We start from the raw sequence: 22,717 nt of genomic DNA, 5'->3' as shown, positions 1-22,717 counted from the left end.
ATTACTAGTATGCGTTCGTGGTTCTCTCATTTTAAGTCTCCCATTTGTATCCGCATGGCCAGAATACCAGGCTTCATTTTGCTCCAGGGAGATGATACAGGATGGCACAAGCTGGAATCACAGCCCAAGGGAAGTGCCAAATTGTTTCTCTACGCAATACTAAGGTGTAACAAGGGTACTCCTGATGTCTCCAGGTTAGTCCCAAGAGCAGAAGAGACAGACTAACAACCTTTTAAATGTGATATAGGTTGTTTTGGTTGGTTTTTTGGTGGGTTGTTTTTTTTTTTTTTTCTGTCGAGTCATATTCCTAGCAAATAGTGTTTTAAGCCATCTGGTATTATTATAGATTTAAAAAGACATCATAAAGCTGCCTTTTGATAAACAGGTTTCAGGCTGGTTTGTTCTGAAGCGGAGTGATTAGATGAAAGCAGAATTTACTGAATTGCAACAATGAAGTATTTACAGCCCCCCCAGTTTAAGCTCCCCTAGATGTTTGCCATGAGGGTTTGTGAGATAGCTGTGGGTAGCGTAATTCTGTCTCAGGCTCTCATTTGTGTGTCTGATTACTTGCTTTCTTGTTGGTTTCATTCTGTGATCATAAAGCAGCTAGGTTGGAAAAGATTTTTTAAGATCAAGTCCAACCTTTACTGTACTAGGAGCATGAGTGTTAAACTTGGCTCTTACAGTCCAAGAGTGGAAGGAAGCCTCCAGGGGGTAGAAGAGATGTGTACCTGTATGAACAGGAGAAAAGTTACTTTAGTTTTGGAGGTATGGACTACCTGTGCCTCAGCACAAAACTCAGTAAAATGGGGCTTGGTCCATTGCAGCTCATGGGCACAAATGTAAAATAAGTTAACAGCTATCTTGATTAGAAAGCTTTAACATTTACCTATAGACTTTAACACTTGGCAGTTGTTTGGTACTGAAGATTTGCTGGTGGCTCTGACAGCTCTGAGAATCTGACAGGACTTTATTATTTTCCTACTTTCACCTCTGCTGTCTGTTCAGTTTGGGAACACTTCCTACTCTGGGTACAACACAAGGAGGCTTACGTCTGTTTGGAGGTGAAAGGAGTTGTGTGTCTGAGGGTGTTTGACAGTACTGTGCTGTTCTTTGTAAAAGTGGCAGATGCAGGCATGATGTGCTGAACCACAAAAGAAGAAAAACTGGAGGGTGTGCTGTGAGAGTGTTTATAGGACTGTAGCATGGGAATTAGGAATAGGAATACGTAATAGGAAAGCTAAGTATGATGTAAGTGGATGGAAATAGTGGTGCTCAACCAGATAAACAGATTTTTTATTACAGATGCAAGTTTTTAGGAAATAGAGTTCCTGGTATCATTTATTTTTTCTAGTAGTGTTTAACAGATCTGAAATGTTTCCTGGAATTATTCAATAAAATAGAATGCTTCACCATCAGTATGGCCTGTACCTCTGTACTCAGTGTCTTTTAGACACTAAAGGTACTTATTTTGAGCAGGAGGCTTTCAGTGATGCTCTCGAGTTCTGTTTTCTCTTGGCCTTTCAGAGGTATTTAGTACCTTGCTGTAATTGTATCTGCTCTTCTTGTTCTTTTCCATGTCTTTTTTGCCTCTGACTGCTTGCTTTCCTCAGAACAGTCAACAGGCCAAACTCAGAAGATGGAAATCATAGAATCAGCTAGATTGGGAAAGACCTTCAAGATCATCAAGTCCAACTGCCAAGTCCACCAATGAACCATGTCACTGGGCTTCATCTGCATGGTTTTTGAACACTTCCATGGATGGTGATTCCACCACTTCCCTGGGCAGCCTGTTCCAATGCCTGACCATGTCTTGGTGAAGAATTTTTTCCTAGTAGCCAGTCTAGGCATCCCCTGGTGCAGCTTGAGGGACCAATTATACTAATTCCATTGGATGCAAACCCTCTTACTTGGTAACTGAATTTAATTCATACCACCCAAAAGTATTGTCACAGATCGTGGTTTTCTACTTATTGTTTTTCTTTCCTAAGAGCTGTAACTTAATACCCCTTTTTCCTTTTCCTGACCAGAGGTGATGCCTCTGAGTAAATTTGTGAATTCAGTCAAGTTTCACAATTCATTCCAGCAGGAAAAAAACTTCCAAGTTTGAGAACATCCATTGACATGGGATTGTAACCTGGGACCTGTCAATGACAGGAGGCGATTAAAAAGGAGGGTGTCCCACTCCATTAACCATTAATACTTCTGTGTCATTGCCCAAAGCCTCTCACATCATTTAATGCAAAGATCCACACTGATGTTGAGAGGTTTTCAAATGCAATTTTCATCGCAACCCTCTTTTCTTGCTGTCCTCAGCCTGAATTTTTACTCTGCTGCTTCCTATTAAGCATGAAACCCCAAGAACAGTTTTTAACAGGTATTTCTGAAGATGAAGAAAAAGACAGTAAGGATGATGAATGAAGATGAACAGTGTTTTTATTTCTTCCACCCCTGAGCTTTGCTGGTAAGTGCTCTTGTGTCTGAATTACTTGGTCAGTACTGCTATCCCAGAGGCAATCACTTGAATTTAAACTTGCCATGCGAACAGAAGAAAGAAAAAGTAGATTAACATTGAAGACTTGAAAAACATTTGGTTTTCTTTTTCAGTACTCATTTTAGGGATAGCTATCCAAACAGGTCCACTGGAGCCCTCTCTATGTTGCTGAGTAAGGAGCTTACCTCTCCAGTGAAGTTAATATAGGGAAAGGATAGTAAAGTCAGTTCATCTGCCCAAACGGAAACTGCAGAGCTGAGGAGGAAGCTATGGGTACAAACACCCAGCCCTCCTGAAGAACGATGGAGATGTTTGTTTCTAAAACACAGACAGTATCTTTCCCTGTTGGTGGGAAAACAGGGCCTTTCTGAGCTTCCTATGTGTTTGGGAATACCAGCCGCGACTGCTCCCCGCAACAGGTATAAGGCCAGGGCCATCAGGTGCAGGGACTGACAAGCACACAGTTTCATTTCTTTCTGTAATGTATCAGTATCACTCCCTTTCCTTTTCTAAGGAGATATTTTTTCAGCCCATTTGTGATGTAAATTGGGAAAGGTCTAAATTGTCAGAAAAAGCTAAGCAAACAGCATCTCAGTACACCTTGTTCTTACTGTAAAATCCCAATTGGAGAAATGCTTTCTCCTTTTTTTTTCTATTCTTGCTTAAAATATATATGTGTGTATATATATATATATGTATATGTATATATTTAAAATCTAGTTTTCTCCTGCCTTTTGCATGACTTCTGCATTGCATAGGAAAATAAATGCCTTGGGCTCAGCCTGCTGCAAGGTGCTGTGATGCTGGGACTCGATTTTGCATGGCTGTCCATGGAGGCAGGTGGAAGGCTGCTCATACCTTTTCCTGTGCTCTCAGCTGCTGAAAAAAGCTCTAAAAGCATATAGCACAACTGAAAAAATGAAACTGTGTCCCTGTCTATTTATGGCAAGGGTAAAGCGAGAGTTTGAGGAGAACTGGAAGAGAAGACTCCTTCAAATTCTTTACTGTTTGAAAATTGAAGGACCTGCTTAGAGTAAGGCACAGAACTGGGAGCGTTTGACAGTTTTCTTAGTCTCCAGGGGATCTTCCACATGACTGAGTCTGGTTTGCTGAAAGCTGTTTCCTTCTTCAGATCACTTTCCTGTTTAAGATCAAGTCCAGTCTGTTAGGTTCCATGCAGCAAGAATTTACATTCCTCAGACATTTCAAAATCCTGAATTTCTCTACAAAGTGTTTCCAGAAATGCCAGCTGTCACTATAATGCAAAAAAAGATTGAAATGTATTTTCAGAATAACACCTGTTTACAAAAACCTGGCAACTAATATTGTCTCCTATAAATCAAACTTCATCCTATGTATCTATCGTGGGTTAGAAACGGTCTGTGTAAAGGACAGCATATAAGCTTTAGCTGGCTCAGGACACATAAGGTGCCAGATCACCATTGAGATCTATGGTTGATGCTAAGGGCAGTTTCATGTGCCATCATATGAACTTATTCATATAAACATGGTGGGATGGCTTCTATGACTGGAGTGTTGGAATGGAAGGTTACAGACTCTTTAGAAAAGACAGGCCCAGCATACGGGCAGGGGGAGTTGGAATTTATGTTAGGGATAGGCTGGAGAGTATGGAACTCTGTCTGGGGACAGGTGAGCAGTCGACAGAGAGTTTGTGGGTCAGGGTTAAAGGGAGAACAGCAATGGGGGACATTACTGTGGGGATCTGTTACAGACCGCCTGATCAAGAGGAATCTGTGGATGAAGCACTCTACAGACAAAGGAACAGCCTCATGCTCGCAGGCCCTTGTTCTCATGGGGGACTTCAACCACCCTGACATCTGTTGGAATGAAGGTACAGCCCAGTACAAGCAATCCAGGAGGTTCCTCGATTGTGTGGAAGACAACTTCCTTCTGCAAGTAATAGAGGAGCTGACAAGGAGAGGTGCCATGCTTGACCTCGTGCTCACCAACAGGGAAGGGCTTGTTGGAAATGTGACTCTCCAGGGCAGCCTTGGTTGCAGCGATCATGAGATGGTCGAATTCGAGATCTTCAGGACAGTGAGAAGAGCGTGCAGCAAGCTCACTGCCCTGGACTTCAAGAGAGCAGACTTTGGCCTCTTCAGGAACCTGCTTAGTAAGGTTCCATGGGATACAGCCCTAGAGGGCAGGGGGGCCCAAGCTGTTATTCAAGGATCACCTACTACAGGCTCAGGAGTGTTGCATCCCAACTAGAAGGAAGTGCAGCAGGAGGGCCAGGAGACCTCCTTGGATGGATAAGGAGCTGCTGAGGAAAATTCAAAGGAAAAAAGAGTCTTATAAAAGGTGGAAGCAAGGACAGGCGGCCTGGGAAGAATACAGGGATGTTGTCCTGGAAGCTAGGGACCAGGTTAGGAAAGCTAAGGCCCAGTTAGAATTAAACTTGGCTGGGGATGTTAAGGATAACAGGAAGGGATTCTATAGGTACGTAGCGAATAAAAGACAGATGAGGGACAACGTAGGCCCCCTGCGGAAGCCATCAGGAGAACTGGCTACCCAGGATTTGGAGAAGGCTGAGGTTCTTAATGACTTCTTTGCCTCGGTCTTCACTGGCAAAGGCTCTGACTGCACCACCCAAGTCTTGGAAGGTGAACGCAGGGACTGTGAGAATGAAGACCCTAGGCCCACTGTAGGAGAGGATCTGGTTCGAGACCATCTTAAGAACCTGAACGTGCACAAGTCCATGGGACTTGACGACATCCATCCATGGGTCCTGAAGGAGCTGGCAAATGAAGTTGCTAAGCCACTGGCCATCATATTTGAAAAATCATGGCAGTCAGGTAAAGTTCCCAACGGCTGGAAAAAGGGAAATATAACCCCCATTTTCGAGAAGGGAAAAATGGATGACCCAGGGAATTCCAGGCCAGTCAGTCTCACATCTGTGCCTGGCAAACTCTTGGAGCAGATTCTCCTGGAAGGCATGCTAAGGCACATGAAAAACAAGGAGGTGGTTGGTCACAGCCAGCATGGCTTCACTAAGGGGAAATCCTGCCTGACCAATTTAGTGGCTTTCTATGATGGGGCTACGGAACTGATGGACAGGGGTAGAGCAGCTGACGTCATCTACCTGGACTTGTGCAAAGCGTTTGACACTGTCCCACATGACATCTTTGTCTCTAAATTGGAGAGACATCAATTTGATGGGTGGACCACTCGGTGGATAAAGAACTGGCTGGATGGCTGCATGCAAAGAGTTGTGGTCAATGGCTCAATGTCCAAGTGGAGACCAGTAACGAGTGGTGTCCCTCAGGGACTGATGTTGGGACCGGTCTTGTTCAACATCTTTGTCGGTGACATGGACAGTGGGATTGAGTGCGCCCTCAGCAAGTTTGCCGATGACACCAAGCTGTGTGGTTCGGTTGATACGCTGGAGGGAAGGGATGCCATCCAGAGGGACCTCAACATGCTTGTGAGGTGGGCTGATGCCAACCTTATGAAGTTGAACCATGCCAAGTGCAAGGTCCTACACCTGGGTCGGAGCAATCCCAGGCACAACTACAGGTTGGGCAAAGAAGAGGTTCAGAGCAGCCCTGCAGAGAAGGACTTGGGAGTGTGGTCGAAGAGAAAATGAACATGAGCCGGCTTCAGTGTGCGCTTGCAACCCAGAAAGCCAACTGTATCCTGGGCTGCATCAACAGGAGTGTGACCAGCAGGTCGAAGGAGGTGATCCTGCCCCTCTACTCTGCTCTCATGAGACCTCACTTGGAGTATTGTGTGCGGTTCTGGTGTCCTCAACATAAAAAGGACATGGAACTGTTGGAACAAGTCCAGAGGAGGGCCACGAGGATGATCAGGGGACTGGAGCACCTCCCGTATGAAAACAGCCTGAGAAAGTTGGGGCTGTTCAGCCTGGAGAAGAGAAGACTGCGTGGAGACCTCATAGCAGCCTTCCAGTATCTGAAGGGGGCCTACAAGGATACTGGGGATGGACTATTCATCAGGGACTGTAGTGATAGGACAAGGGGTAATGGATTCAAACTTAAACAGGGGAAGTTTAGATTGGATATGAGGAAGAAATTCTTTACTGTGAGGGTGGTGAGGCACTGGAATGGGTTGCCCAGGGAGGTTGTGAATGCTCCATCCTTGGTGGTGTTCAAGGCCAGGTTGGATGAGGCCTTGGGTGACATGGTTTAGTGTGAGGTGTCCCTGCCCATGGCAGGGGGGTTGGAACTGGGTGGTCTTAAGGTCCTTTCCAACCCTAACTATTCTATGATTCTATGATTCTACCTGGAAAAAATTTACATCTTATATGGATTGTAATTGTGACTATGATAGTCCAGGAAGTCAAGATACATGTGAAAGAGCAATAGACATTGCACTTTCTGCAATTAAAAGACATGGTTTATAAGATTTAGCAGTAATTTCTGCAAATTTTCTCATTTTCAGAGGAGAAGTTTCTAGTTGTTCAGAATGAAATGCTGGGGTTAAGCCTTCAGTAAAAAAGCAATCATACTGGCAAGAACTACTAACAAGAAAGTCAATGTTACTGAAGAAAACTGTCTTGAAATTAGCTATAGGCATTCACAGAGACCAGGGAAAGTCACAGCAAATTAAGTGGTGCTGTTTTGCAAGCCATCCACAACTGAAGTGATGCATCTTAATATAACCAAGGCCACTTTAATTACTAGCAATACATTAGCTTCTCTTTCAACAGAGAAGATGATTGAAGGCTTATTTAGAAAATACATCTAAATGGCCTCCCAAAGAACAGTGATAATTGCTTTGTATTGCAATGTTAACAAATAGTTATATGTATTGTTTAGAATTAAAAGACTCTATAAACTTCATTAAGAATATTTGAAAATGGAAAAATTGTATTACAGTTAAATAACTTGAATCATGAGAGTATAGTGCAATGGCAATGTTAGAAGACATTATTCTGTCTGTTAATGGAACACATCAACATGATGGTTTTTTAGCTGCATGGCTCCCACTCATACAGTGTGATGCTGGTAAAAAGCCTGTGTACCATCTGGACAGTTTAGGACATGCTTTCCCTTAGTAAATTCAGTTCCAGCCATGGAGGGAAGATGATGGAAATGCGAGGAGAAAATGTTTCTCATTACCAGCTTGCAGTCTAGCTAAAGAACTATGTCAGAATTGAGTCCTGCACTGAAATGCCTTAGCTAAAAAGACATTACAGCAAGTTTATGTTCTCTATGGTTGGTGTTTTTTTTTTTTTCAATTCTTGATTTGGAAAATTTTGTAGTTAATTTTTGTCCAGCAATTGAACAAATAGTGGTGGTGTTTTTTTGGTTTTTGTTTCTTTGGGGTTTTTTTTGACGTATACAATATTTTTGTATTGCTTTTCTGCTCGAATCGAATGTGGTTCTCCATGTCAACAACCTGTAAAACCCTGTTAACAATGAGGGTTAAATACACTTAGCATTGATGACAAAATGGTTATCTCCAGAAAAAATATGATCTCTAATAAACAGACAGGAATTAAAAAATTAAAAATTAAAAAACAGAAACAGATTAGGAATTTCTTGTTTCCATGTATTTCTTATGAAATTATAGTCTTTTTATATGCATTTATATACAGCTTAAGCTGTACTTCTCTCCTTTTCAGCAGCTACTCCATCTGTGTCCTGCTCTGCTCCCTAAGCTGTACCAGGATACTTGGTTTTGGTTTTGTGATACATAATGAATTAAAATAGGAACTGGATAATTAATGGTTTGCTGTTATTTAATCTGGATCACTCCACTGATTCAGTTCATCGCATACCTACAGATCCAGTCTTGACTCAGCTAAAGGAGAAAGAACAAATGAGTGGAAGATAAATCTGGCTGGTGCAGGGCAAACCAGAGTTCTTCAAAGAAATCTATGGGAACCTGTGGCCTCAGCAGAGTTACCTTTATCTCTTCATTCACTCTTTGGGAGAAATTACAGAGAACTTGCTGTCTCATAAGCACACTGCCTATGAGCACTTCTAGCTGTCGTTGCCTGTCATGCTAAGATGTGACTTATGATTGCTTTTGGAAATACATTTTGATATCTGCTTATCAAACTCACTCTCAAAGGTATGTTCTCTGCTAACTAAAACAAAGGTAAGAAATCTCTTTTCTTCCTTTTCTTCTCTTTTTAAGTAGTGGAAGAGCTCTCACTATCTCACTGGTCTCTAATTGTGAGGTTTACTAAGTCAACACTGATATGCATAATATGTTAACTTACCATGTGTTACAGTATGTGAATTGGCTTTGACAAAAATGTTGCAAGATTTCATCTCTTTTCTTTGTTGTTTTTTTTTTTTTATTATTATTTATTTTTTTTAACATTAATTTAGTAGAAAATCCCTTGATAGTCAGCATCTTCAAACAACGCTCTCCATTCTGCCTGCATCTCCATTTGTGCTGGGATAAATAATACTGTACTATGTTGGTGATACAATAGTGGTTCAGTTTTTATGCCTATTGTGATACTAGTTTAATTGGTCTAAATGTCAGATTCTGTTAGTAGCTTAGAGGATTCTGTGGACTCTGGCAAAGACTCAATTAATTAAGTCAACATTAAAATAACATTAGTATTTGTACAGAGCTGGCATTAACATTCTTTACCTACACCACATGTAACTCAGTGCATTTTATACGCTGTAATTATTTCTACATGGTTAAAATCAAATTTTTAAGCATCCATAAGGCATGACTGACTTTGTGAAAAGAAACTCTTGGATCTTAACTGTCATTCAATGTAACAGATGATTTGATGAAGCGCATTTGTAAATCCATGAAGATATGCACTGGCAGCATGTTAAAGTGACAAAGAAAAACTCCGTTGCAGTGACTTGTAGCTGGAACTAAATTTTTCTAGAAAAGCAGTAATTAATTTCTACCAGGAGAGGCTGCTCAGGAACCGTTTCTTTGCCATACAGACGTCCCAAGAAGGAAAACCTAGCTGGGCTGCAGCTCTGCTGCTGTCAGATGTTTGTCTGTGCCCCCCTAATTGTTGGAAAGGTTCCTTTTCCTTTTGTGTGTGTGTGTGTGTGTGCATGAGTTCTCATCAAGCCTTTTATGATATTCTGACATATCAGTCATAGGGCAGAGTCTTTCACTCAGTAGTGTCAATGGGCTTGAGGTTCTTGAAGGGTTTAGTTCTTCATGTCTCTACCTCAGCTTCCTTTAATAAACTCAGTAATAAAGTAATAATTTTCATTATTATTATTATTATTAAGCAATATGGCAGTAATAAAAACTTTTCATACCATTGTGGCTCTTCTTACTATACTAATGAGTGACTTACAGTTTTGGCAGATAAGAAGAGAATATGACAATTCACAGTATTGCAGTCCTTCAGAAAAATCCCATGCCAACTTCTCCCATTCTATCCTTACCAGAGCTTACCATAATCTTGAAACAGTCAAGGCAAAGCTGCCTTGCACAGCTGTAGCAGTCTTTGAAATGCTGTCAGGCAGACTTCTTGGCTTACAGCCTTTGCTCTGCCTTTTTTAGTCGAGCTCCAAAGCAACCGAAGTCTCCTCGACATCCAGCTGCACCAGAGCCTGGACCATATCAGCTGAACTCACTGTCTGGTCACTTGTCATTCAGTGATGTTGAACATGACTGCAGCCAGCTCCTATCAAAGTAAGCACATTTCCTCCGCCATCAAGAAGCACATGAGCGGAGTTAAATCATCTTCATCCACTTCTTTGGTAAAGGGGTTCTAGTTGTGCTCTTCAAGGCAGAATAATTTTGCTATTCTTGCACAATTGCCTTGGATGGTGTCTTCTGGGTACTCTTTGGTTTACAGTCCCAGGCAGCCAGCTGTGACTTCCTTCGGTGTGTCTGGTCAACTGGAGTAGGACATATAGATTGTGGGGGGCTAACGGAGACTGGGAAAGCTGGTCCCTAAGCAGGTTATGTGGGGGTCTGGATTTACTCAGGGACTGGTCAGATGGAAGAGAGAGATGGTGGGCTTTAGGAGGAGAGTGGTGGAGAAGGGGATGGATGTCAGTAGTGATTTTTGGCACCTGCTGAACAAAGCCTGTGTCATTTGGTGAACTTTGTCTTCACTTGTGGCTCAGAGCAGGCTCATAGCTCTCTAGTTTGTCCTACTCTGCTGCAGCTATACCCAACATGTATTGCTTCCCAGTCACACTTACCTCTAATGTGTCTGTGGATGATACTCAGATCTGAATCTGTGGATTTGTGCTCCCCCTGAGGGAGTCCTTTCATCAAGTAGTAGTGATGGGAGCTCACTGTGCCCAGGCTCTGGATCACAGGAGAGGAGGCATCCTGCTGTGAGCAGACTGGTTCAGAGGGGGTGATGACAGCTGTTTTTGAGGATGACTGTCTTGTGAAAGCTATGGACAACATTTATGACTGAGCAGGGAATTGGATCCTGGTTGCTGGAGTCAGAGGTGCTAAAACATCGGGAAAAAATGGTAGTAACAAGCCCAAGCTCCGAGTGTGTGCAGGTTTAGTGGTTGCTGTTCGTCCACACACAGCAGGAAGAAGTTTGACTGCCCAAGGTATTAAACTTACGAGCACATTTTTGAGAGATGATCTTGATTTACTCTGACAAAGCTTATAAGGTAGAGGAGTCCTGGGTGTCCATGTGCCATGAGTTATAAGTGAGACTGTTCTGTTCATTCACTGTCTTTAATGAATGCAAACAAGAAGGACAGGAAAGTAGAAAAAAAATGCAATTTGTACCACTGAGGATCTGGGTCTGCTGCTTTCAAAACTCCTAAGATAGAGTGTGCATCAACCTCTAACTTAATAGAAAAAGGATGTGGCTTTCATCCTTTCATATTCTCTTATTTAGCTATAGCACTGTTATGTTTTGTTTTGTTCTCTTTTTTTTTTTTTTTTTTCTTTTTACTTTGTGGACCTTTTCTTTCCCAGCTGAATTGCTCTTTGGCTGCCAAGACTCCTGTTTATTGTTCTCTGTGATTGCTCCCACTTGAGCCAAGACTAAGCACAAAATACGGAAGCTTATGCTTCAATTCTTTTACTCTCAAATGCTTCCTGCAGAAAATCAGTGTTTTTGTCTATAAACTCATACTTTGTAAGTGTGTTAAAGATAAACTTCTTCACCAGTCTGAGAGACTTCTCACTTCCCTTCAGCTGCAGGGATGAGTTTAAGGCTGTGTCTCACAACAGCTTTCTGCCTCGTTTCCAAACCATGCCTTGATCTCTAAGTCACCTATAAAAGCTTTCAACTTTGTTAAAATGTGAGTCTAGAACTCAGCTTCTGGCCATCCAAGATTACTGGGTCAACATTCAGACCAAGGTTTGCAGTTCATACAGTGTTGTATGGATGTGAAAATTAGCTGGGATGCTGGCATCTCCTGAGCCCACCTGATTAACATGAAAGTCAGTCAAATAGCTACCACCATCCTCCATCTCAGGGACTGAAAATGCTTGTTGAGAGCAGCTTCACACCAAGTAAATCTGTGTTTTGTGTCCATCTTGTAGCTCTGAGTTTTGCACATTATTGTTTTTGAATCATATCCATATCTATTTGCAGGACTTGTCAGCAACCACAGCAGTAATGGAACGAAAAGTCAGTTGTTAGTGTTGTACTCTCACTGCTTCATGGTGTTTAATTCCAGAGCTCCTACTCTATGGTCTATGTATCTATTCATATAAACACTGGCAATTCTGAAGGCATAACTGGTCTTTCCTCATCAGACAGACTTTGGAATAATTCTGGGTCAAGTTAAGGCAGGACAGAGTAATTTCTGCCATGAGAGTTGTTAGTACATAGGAGATACAGCAGCTAAGGGCTTGGGTAGGGATGAGCAGGTTGGTGAGTTCTGCATGGTGTTTGAAACAGTCAGCATCCAGCTCTGTGTTGCCAAGCACTACTGCCAAGCACTACTTCCGTGATCGCTTCTTTTTCAGTAGAGACTGCATGGGCAAGGCAATAAATGTGTTTTTAAAAACTGCATTCAGAGAAGGTTTGAGAGTAACCAAGCCACAGAGATAATATGTATTAAAAATGTAGTCTACAAAAAGACAAGGCAGAAGGAATTCTTCCAAGATGATTCATTATCTGCATCCTCACAGAAGTGTGAACTAGAGTACCCTCATTACAGATAAAAGACCCATGCTGTTGGATACTGCCTCTGTAGCTTTGTAGTCTTCCATGCATCTTGCAGTGCCTGTAGTTAGAGATGAGTGGGTAGGAGACTGTCCTTTGAAGAAGGCAGCTAATGGGCAACAGTGTTTTGTAAGAAGCCTTTTTCTGATATTGCTCTGCTGTTTGGGGAATCTGTATTTCTGCCAAGAGAATTTAAAAAGTAGACTTGCATTCAGCCCCAGGGTCTTCTTATAACTGAGAAAAAAACTCCTGCAAGGGTGCAAAACACATTCCAGTTAAGCAAATTACTTAAGTGACTTAAGCAAAGCTGTTTGCCGTCACCTGAGGTGTGATCCAGTTTTATTAAATAGGATGTGCATTATTTACTGCTGAGGAGAAAAGGGCGAACAAGATTAAAGCAGCCGTATTAGCTTGAAAACAGACTAACAGGGATAATTTGCCATTTAGGTTCATGACATCCATGTATACACACCACTGGCATTGATACTGTTTTGCTATCTAATTGTACAGGTCCTTAAATTTTTGTTGCTATATGTCCCATTGACACCTGCAACTCTGACAGTGAACTAGCGGGATCACACAAACCTTGGACAATCCAAATTTTTGGGTGCATACCTTGATCTTAAATTCTGCTGGGAGCCGTAGATCAGGACTTCCCCACCTAAACCGTTAAGTGCAGCATGTGTTCAGATCACATACATCTCACAGTAAGGAACCAGAAAAAGTGGGGTGAAAGAGCCCAAGGAAAGCGCTTTCTTACGAGTTAGCTCTTGGGTTAGATGTGGCGAACGTTCACGTCTTCTCCTTCACCTGAGATAGAGTGGAGACCTAAACACAGTTCAGATTCCCGGAGAGCACCCTAACAAAAACCTGTACTTGAGTTCGGCAGTGTGGCATTCTCAGCCTTGAAATTGTTGGTTATTTGCAGGACAACTAAAATCCCTAAGGACTCTTGGCTCTCTACTCCCCTGTTACAAGGCCATATGTGTCCTTTTATAGTTATCTTTTTTACCTCTTCTGTGTTTGAGACTCCATGCATGTATAAGGATTGTTTAAATTCTTAGGTTGAGGGAAGTGATCCTCCCTTTCTTGTCAGCACTGGCAAGACCACATCTGGAGTGCTGCAGACAGTTCAGGACTTCCTAGTGGAAGAAAATATGGACTTACTAGAGTGAGTCCAATGCAGGTTTGCTAAGATGATTAAGGGACAGGAGAATGTCTCTTATAAGAAAAAGCTGGGATGGCTGGGACTGTTTAACTGAAGAACAGCAGGCTCTAGGGGGGTCTTATTAACATGTATAAGCACTCACAGGAGGAAATGAAGTAGAGAGCACCAGATTCTTCTCAGTGGTGCCCACTGACAGGACAAGAGGCAATGGGCACAAATTAAGACTTATGAAATTCCATCTGAATTTTAGAAAACATTTTATTGTTATGAGGGTGGTCAAACACTGGCACACATTGCCCAGAGAGATTGTGGAGTCTCCCCCTCTGGAAAGAAAAAAACCTGATTACAAAGCCCTGAGCAAATTGTGTGTCTGACTTATTTGAGCTGGGGGATCAGAGTAGGTGACGACATCGGAAGGGACCTCCTGGCAAATGATTTTATGATTCTGTCATGGCAACTTCAGCCCTAGGTGCACACTGCTTGGAAGCAGCTTGCCTCTGTTTACAGAATATTTATAAAGCAGGATTCTGATATCTCGTAAGATTACATTGCATTTGGTAGTGTGCTTTCTCCATCTTTACCTGTGAACAGGGAGAAAATTCTTTGAAATAGTTAAACTAAGCAATTTGAAGTATGTGCCTCATACAAAATACGTACTTAGCAGAAGTTGCGCAGAACAGTTTAGGTTACCACAAAATTCTGCATAAGTGTCCTTCGGAGCTTCTTCAACTGTTTACAGACCTTCCTACCTCTCTCTTGGCAACAGCATTTCTGAATGTGTTTGTGAGGGAACGACATTAATCCTTTCCTGTTACCATGTGAACTCGCATATATCCTTAATAGTTCTCAACCCCTCGGCTCCTCTCACACGTACATTCATGTGCTCAGTCTTTCTACTTTCCTCTGTCCCATCTCTTGAGATCTCAAACCTTTCACATGAGACATTTCATATGAAAGACAGACTTTCCTCTGCTGTTTGTTTTTGGTACACCCATGTTGTCTCTGAAGTAGTTCAAATGTTGCTGATGAATGATACATATTCCTCCCTTTCTGAGAAGCTGACAACATTGGCACTTTCCCTTGGAAAGGCAACAGTATCCTCAGTTACTTGGAGTTCATTCAAGTCATCTTGCACCGGTTATTTGAATTCCAGTACCGTGTGACACAAACCAGTATCACATTGACTACTTCATTGGTGGAAAGAAATAGGCATATTGAGGATCTCCTGACTTCCACAAGCCTTAGGTCAGTGTTTACTGGACAATATGTGACAGGTAAAAGCATTATCGTGTCTTTGACAGAGCTAGGGTCGATGAGTACCTGTGAGATAGCACACCTTGCTTTGAATCACAAGCTTCTGCTTTGAATTTTAATTTCTGTGTTTTAACAAAGCTCTGCATTTGTGGGCCTAAGTAACGATGCAAAAGTTTCTCAGGAAGTAGAAAGAGAATTCAAGGGGACAATATGGGTGTTTCTCAGAGCATAGAGATGGAGTGCAGGTGTTTACTGCCTGGCTATTAGGTCAAGTTTTTCAGAACAATTGAAGCAACAAAAATAGGTTATAAATAGAAAGGGATTGTAACAACCAAGAGAAGGAGGAGTAAGGATTTTCAGCTACTCTTAAAAAAAATTAGGAATTTCGTACTTTGCCAATATGCTTATACACGTAACTAGCAACTGTCTCTGTACTTCTAACACTTACCTTTCAGGAAAGCTTCTTTGCCTTGCCCTTCAGTCCTCCTTCAATCAAAATGAGAGATGGGGGAGAAAACAGGTCAGTGGACCTCTCAGACAAGGACCTTCTAACCAAGCAGGTCATGCTGGGAGCTGTATGACTCTTCAGTGTTTTTACCTAACACAGGTTATCAAGGAGAGCAAAGTAGTTGAATGTTTGTAACGGGTCAAGGAGTTTCAGCTTCATCTAACCATTACTGAATCCCATTTCTGGTCACTCCATTTTGCTGTTTAAGTGCAACTTCCTTTTATTTTTCTTTCAGGTGCATTAACTTTAATGGTATATTCCATATATAATCTCTTGGTGTCTTCACTGCTGAGATAGGCAGTTCTGGTGATGATTTCCTTACTGCATATGTAGCTGGGGACCTGGCTTGCCCTATGGCATTATTGTGTGTTATACTAGTAGCATCTAATCTAAGCTGGCAGAGTTGCTGTGGTGACAGTGTGTATTGTGATTTATATGAAGGAGTGCAAAAGAATTGGGATCAGACAAGGAGGCTATGTGAGCACCCTCTAATTCAGTGAACACATGCTCTGCTGGGCAGTTCTAATGTTTATGAGGACTGGGCAGGAGGGAGAAGAATGATACAGCTCGCACAGACTTCACAGTAAGAGCATGCACACTATGGCTGTGCACACAGTAGAACTCTAGTTTGTAATTTCACATAGGCCAAAATTTGATGTGAGTTAATTTTCCTTGCACAGAGGTCTGCAGCAATGGTCTAGGTTCCAACACAAGAGACCTGCTTTGATATATTTTGAAATTCTATTATAAGTATCATAAATTGAAATTGTATAATTGTAATTATGTAAGTTACAACTGCAATTTTAAAAGGTGTAGAGAAATTAGCTATTTGTGAAGCTCCATATTGCTTTACCAATCATTTTCACTAGTATGTATTTCTTTTTCTGCTCAAAGAAGGCCATCTCACAGGGTGGTCTGAATTCTAGATGTGATTACCATGAAAATATTGTGTCCAAATACATATGAAGCACTATAAACGTCATTAGTCTTTTTAAGAAACTTGGCAATCAGCACTGTAAGCTGCATAGCAGCAAGCAGAATATGGAACATGGCCTTTCCTTGAGACCAAAGAGAGAAGCTTTTCAGCAAAAGCCTTAATCGATGTCAATTTTTTTAATAGCTCAGGCTAGCAGCTACTGGTAAAACTATGGTGAAGCTGCTTCGGGATACAACACAGCACTGTGCAGCTTGCTGCTTTTTTTATTAGTCTGTTGAGAAGCTGTCCTCCAGCTTGGTAAGTGCTGCTGCAAAATCAGACTTAAACTACGACTTTGTTTTCCTGTCTGTAGACCCAGTGGAGATAGAGAAGTTCCTTCAACAAGTCTGAGCAGAAGAGACCTGGCTACGTTCCAGCAGAAGTGTCCATTTGAACCACAGATGCAGAGCAGCTTCAGGGGCTACTACTAGTCCAACATAGCCTGGCCTTCAGGGAAGTAAAGGAGCCACCTTTGCTTTCTCGTATTCTTCCCCCACCTCCTCAGTATTTGTGGCAGCAAAACTATGTTCACAAACCTGTTTGAATGGAGGGAATCAATTACTTCTGTGTGAGTGTGCTCCTATCAACAGGGTGTATAAAGCTCTTGGTGGGCTGGGAAGTATTCCAGGTGATGCAGGATAAATTAAAGTACGTGCCTTGGATGGCTGTCTGAACTTAAAATCAGCAGCTGAAATCACTGGCAGCAAGATTAAAGGGTTAATTATTCTTCAGTAGGCTGCAGTATACACCATCTGCTGCATAATTTTAAACAATAATTATTTAAAACATGTAAAACACATTCATTCTGTAGATATTTGGTGAGGAAAAAAAGTAAATCAGTTTTTCAAATAAAATGTCTGTCTAGGAACAGTTCACCATCTATAATCAAACTGATCAATCTTGCTATAACGGCATCAGATGGTAACTGCAGCCAGTTATGTTAGAAGTTACTAAAACCAGATTTGCTGAAAGAGAAATTTAGTGTATTTATTGTAATATGCATGTGGAGGGAGGAAGAGTTAATGCCCTAGAATACTGCAAACAGTAATCTGATACTTTCTAGACTTCATAAATTAGCAAATATTTGCCTTGCAGAACACTGTAGCTTCTCAATATTTCCTTCAGAAGAAAAAATGGGTTCTTAAAAACTAAAAGGTATTGTAGTCTTAGTTGCATATGCATGCATTCATACAGAAATGACTTCGCAAATAACACTGAGAAGTCAGATGGCAGGAAACAATCAAATACAACCACCTCCATTGTCTGCCTCACCTTCATTAACTCTCCCCTTAATTGGTTTGTGTTGTGTTAGGATAATTTCTGATTACATGACTGTACTTAACTATTGCCACACAGTCTTTTTTCCATCATTTCTCTCAGTGCCTAGACTGGTGAGATGGGAAAAGCCTCCTAAGTTTTCCGACTCTTCTGTTTGCTTCCCTAGCTTCTTTCACCAAGGACACAAAGTTGCTAATCCAATGCCAGATGGAATAGCCCATATTGAGAGGAGTAATTTACCCACCTCTACCAGCCCCTGGTCTTGCAGCTGGCCTATGGCTCACTTAACCTTCTCTTCCATGATACACACACCATTTTCCAAACATTGAACTGCTTTACTGTCCTCCATATTTGTTTCTATTACCAAATATGACCTTTCTAAGTGCTTTGCTTATAAGATCCCCAGACTTTGTTATCATGTGTGGTCGCAGCATGTGATAGAGAATTTCATTAACATGTCTGTGTCTTTACTACTGCTTTATTTTTTTGATGTAGCTGGTTGTCCAATTTCTTCATTGTGTCAGTTTTTCTCATGGCATAGCATTTTCTGTCACCTAAGGAAGTGAAGTGAACTTTGATAAGCTGAATACTAAAACATATCTCTCAGAAATAACCTTCACATTAATAATAGCTAAAATTGTACAAATAAGAGAACATCTAAGAAAAGGAATGCAATTACCTAACTCTTAACAGTGTGCATTATTAAGGTGTAGCATGTAACTCAGCAGTAACAGCAGAAGACAGTAAGAAATTATGATTCTGTGAAACCAGAATATGTGTCTATATTTTAAAATTGGCCCACCACAATTTTTAATGAGTACAAAACTCATTAAACTTAGTCACTTGGGAATGACTAAGACATTCTCATATTTTTAATGCTCTTTATCTAAGATGAACTGTTTTTTTTTTTTGCTGGCGGCTTCTGATAACATACACTCATTTCTCAAAATAGATATTTTTCCTGTAACAGAGTTTTATGGAATGAGTTTGTTACTAATGCTCAGTAAGTGGTATTAACCTTACTCTACGTTGGACTGATAGCATCAGAGCTATTAGTCCAAATAATACTATGGTATGAGTCTTTCTCATACCATAGGAGAACATTCAAGGAACTGAGTGCATCTCAGTTCAGACAACTGAGTGCATCTTGCTGTCTTGTTTGCTTCTGAAAGTTGCACAGAAAATGTCACTTTACATAGCAATAACCTTGGGCAAACAAAGGTATTTCCCAATTGGTTTGTGTGAAAGAAAGAAGATACTTTGCACATCTAGGAAGATACTGCTGATCTTTCCTAAAGGGAAGGTGGTTTGACTAGTTCATCAAATTTGTCTTATACTGTTGGCTTCTGTCCCCTAGTTCTCTGCCACTGGACTAGCATTTTATTGCAGAGTTACAGGGGCTTTCCTGCTCCAGGATGGCATGTACTAAGGACGCCTGGCTTTGTAAGATGCTCCTGGCAACGGAGTGGGAGAGAGGCTGCAGGGATGGACTGGGAGCCCTCCTGAAGGGTTATCATCTCCTATTATCTACTTCTGCACACTATCTCCCCTAGTGACCAGGGACTTCACATACGTCTCCTACAATATGACTGGACTGGTATTGTGCAATGCATGAGAAAATCATATGATGAACTGGGTAAAGAAGTGTTTTACTAAAGTCAGGGCAGGAGATAACTCACTAATATTAGTCTGAGCAACTAGAATTTGAAAAAAAGAGGAAACAAAGAATCCATTGCATAAAGGGAGTTGTGTTTCACATCAGTATCCCTAAAGTCTGGAACAGTATCCCAAAATAACTCTCCCAGACCTTTCACCGCTCATACAAGTAAACAGGATGAATTGTGTTGAATGCCTGGAAGTGAAGTCTAACAGGGCAGGAAGAACAATAGAGGTCTAACATCACAACTATTTTTTAATACAGAAACTGTGCCTTTGGTTTCTGTGATTTTTCTATGGGCTAATACTTTTAAAGTGATCAATAAATGGTACTTTTGTGTAGTTTCTCAGGAACATGTGTTGTTTAGAGGACTTATTATTTGGATAACATGCCATAAACTTGAAGGATATTTGATTTATGCTATGGCATGAAAAATGAGTTATGATTACTTCTAACAGATCTAGTCTTTTTGTCCAGCTATTCCAAGTAATTAGTTATTTTCACATTCAAATATAAAAATTCTTCTTTTATTTGACTAATATTTTACTAGTAAATACCAACCTATAAATACTCTGCATCCTTCTCTGAGTGCAGCCACCTCTGACGATGCAACAACCAGCAGGATGTATTGTAGGGAAGCTTTGGGCAAGAGTAGTAAGTGCTATATGCCCATAGACAATAGGTAGAGGTTTGGCTTTTATAGTCTAAATGAAGCACTTGATAACCTGTGTTATTATAATATCTAAATATCATATGAGTATAATTTTTAGGTGTTACAAAACATCTGTGAAACCTGTAAGCCTCATTCTGTTGATGATGGCCTGAAACACATTGGTGACAGTGACCCTGCTGTGTATAGGGCTGATCACAGCAGCCTCAATACACAATTACATTTCTGGCTACAGTAGTTAGTCTAAGAGTTTCGTTGCTGAGGTGACATTTTAGGAGCAAATCCCAGCTGCACGTATTGCTTCCAGCAGTCTACAAGGCTGCAATTAGATCCCCAGCTATCAATCTACCCCTTCTGTCCCCACAATGAGTGCTTGGCTTCACTGTCTGCCTGATGCTGTTTCTTGCAGACTCCTTGAGGACCTTTTGGCCCCACTGAGCCTCAGGGCAAATGGGATTTCTAAGCAGCATGAATGCAGCATGCTGTCAGCAGGTAAGGTGAATTATTGACACCTAAGAGGTGCTGGTTCCCAACAGGCCTCTGTAAACCAGAGCTATCAGATGTCCAGTTTAGAAAGCTATTACAGAAATAATTATGGAAATAAAAGATTTCTCCAAGATTAAAAAAAAAAAAACAAAAAAACCCCACCACAACAAAAAACCATCAAAACCAAAACATTGAAAAAGCAGAGGTGAGTACCGGAACTGTCACTCAGAAAACATACTGTGCCTTAGTCACTGGAGTATCCTGGGACACAATCATACTGCTGTAGGGAAGCCTTCAAGGTCAGCTCAGTGATGCTAATACGCTTGCTGCAGAAACCCAAAGGGCTGAATAGATACAGCTGATGCCCGAGCTTGTGATGTGTGGTTTTGGGAAGTTGAGATACTTGTTGTACAATTGGTAGTTAGACAGCTATCCTCTCCCCTTGGTCTATTAAAATGCATGTACTGGGTAGGCCTAAAAGAGAGTACTAAATCTTGGTGTGAACAAGGCCGCATTTGGAAGGAAAGTTTATGTCTTTGATGCATCCTGAGACCCTGAATGTTACTCTTGATCTGCAGTAACAATTGAGCAAAGAATTGCCTTGAAGTTTAGGATGTGTGAAGATGCAGTAGTATGCACACCTAAAAGCCTTTTGATATGTTTTTTTCTTTTCTGGAACTTGCTTCTGGTAGGTATTTTTCCATTAGCTTGAGCTTGAACTTAATTGTCTCCTTTATTATCAAGTTATGAAGAGTACCCCAGGCCTTGCTGTAGAGATTTTGATACCATTGACAAATGGCAGTCTACATATGTTCCCATACACCTACAATTCAGTTTGTTGCATTAATCTTCTGCCATCATTAATTCCTTTTTATGTTAATAGGGCAATGATAACATTTCCATGATAGCCTGGTGGTGATGAGTTATTATTTAACAGCTCTGAAATAGTTGTTAAACAAAGCAGTGTATTCCTTTTCGCCCATACTCTGGGAAGAAGTAAGTTTGCCTGGATATGTATTTGATGATGCTGCACAAAGCAGTTTTCTTACAGTTGCAGAGCCCTTTTTTTTAGTTGACCCAGTGGAGCTTTGCAGCCCTTCACATCCAAATGTCTGAGGCAAGACAAGAGACAAAACTGTGTTAAATGTCGTAACACCTTCTTACAAATAATTTTGACCAGTCTGGTAGATTACTATTTATCTGCAATAATGCCTAAACCATAAAGATATTTATAGGGCCTTAAATCCCATCAGACATATAGTCACCCATTGTCTGACTACCACTTGCCATGTCAGAGAGACTTTATGTTCTGGCTGTGTGTGATTTGCCTTATGAATTACTGGTGTCCACGCCAGGAAGCTGGCATGCAAACAGCAGATAAGGGTTAAGCAATATTGGCAAGAGGCCTCACTCAGAGGTTCAATGCTTCTTGTGATTCTTGAGAGACTGACTAAAGTTTTGCAGAATAGTCAGCCTTATCCTTAAATTTTCTTGGGTTTTTCCCTTTCTGAAAATGTTTTAACTGTGTTTTTATTTATTATATTTAGTATCAAGTATTGGCATTATTTTGTAGTTTTACCTTTTTCAAAACTGAGCTTAATGAGAGTTTCACTTTGTCATTAGAGGTTGATCAAAGGTTATGTCTCTTCATGATTAGTCCTGCAAAAGGGCAAACCCCACCATCCCCCAATAACTTCCACAGTACACACCAGCAGTTTTGTCACGTGAAAGATTTTTTTCATCAGAAGCTTTATACGTAAGAGGTGTAGCTTAGAGAAAAATAGAGGAGACTCTTGCTTTTTACACTGTTATAATTCTTTTGACTTTGAAAAAATTATAGGAATTTTAAAATGGTGCAATGGTAGGCAGTCAAAGTCAATATCTCTGTTCAGGGCTAGCCCTTTGGCTGGTACAAATAGGTACAGCACCACTAAATTCAGTTCATTGTGGTATAGATGAAGTGAGGTTTTGGCCTCTAACTTGTTATTCATTGAATAGTTCTGTCACTTAGATAAGGAGTGCTTCAGGCTGCAGATAAAATATTTCTAGTTATTCCCCTCTCAGTGCTGAACGATGAGCATTTCTCACTCCATAGTTACCTGCAATGTACATTAGTCCATACATCATAAAGGTACTAGGACAATT

Source organism: Psittacula echo, assembly GCF_963264785.1.
Source record: "Psittacula echo genome assembly, chromosome: 5".
NCBI lineage: Eukaryota > Metazoa > Chordata > Aves > Psittaciformes > Psittacidae > Psittacula > Psittacula echo.
This window is presented reverse-complemented; position numbering follows the sequence as displayed.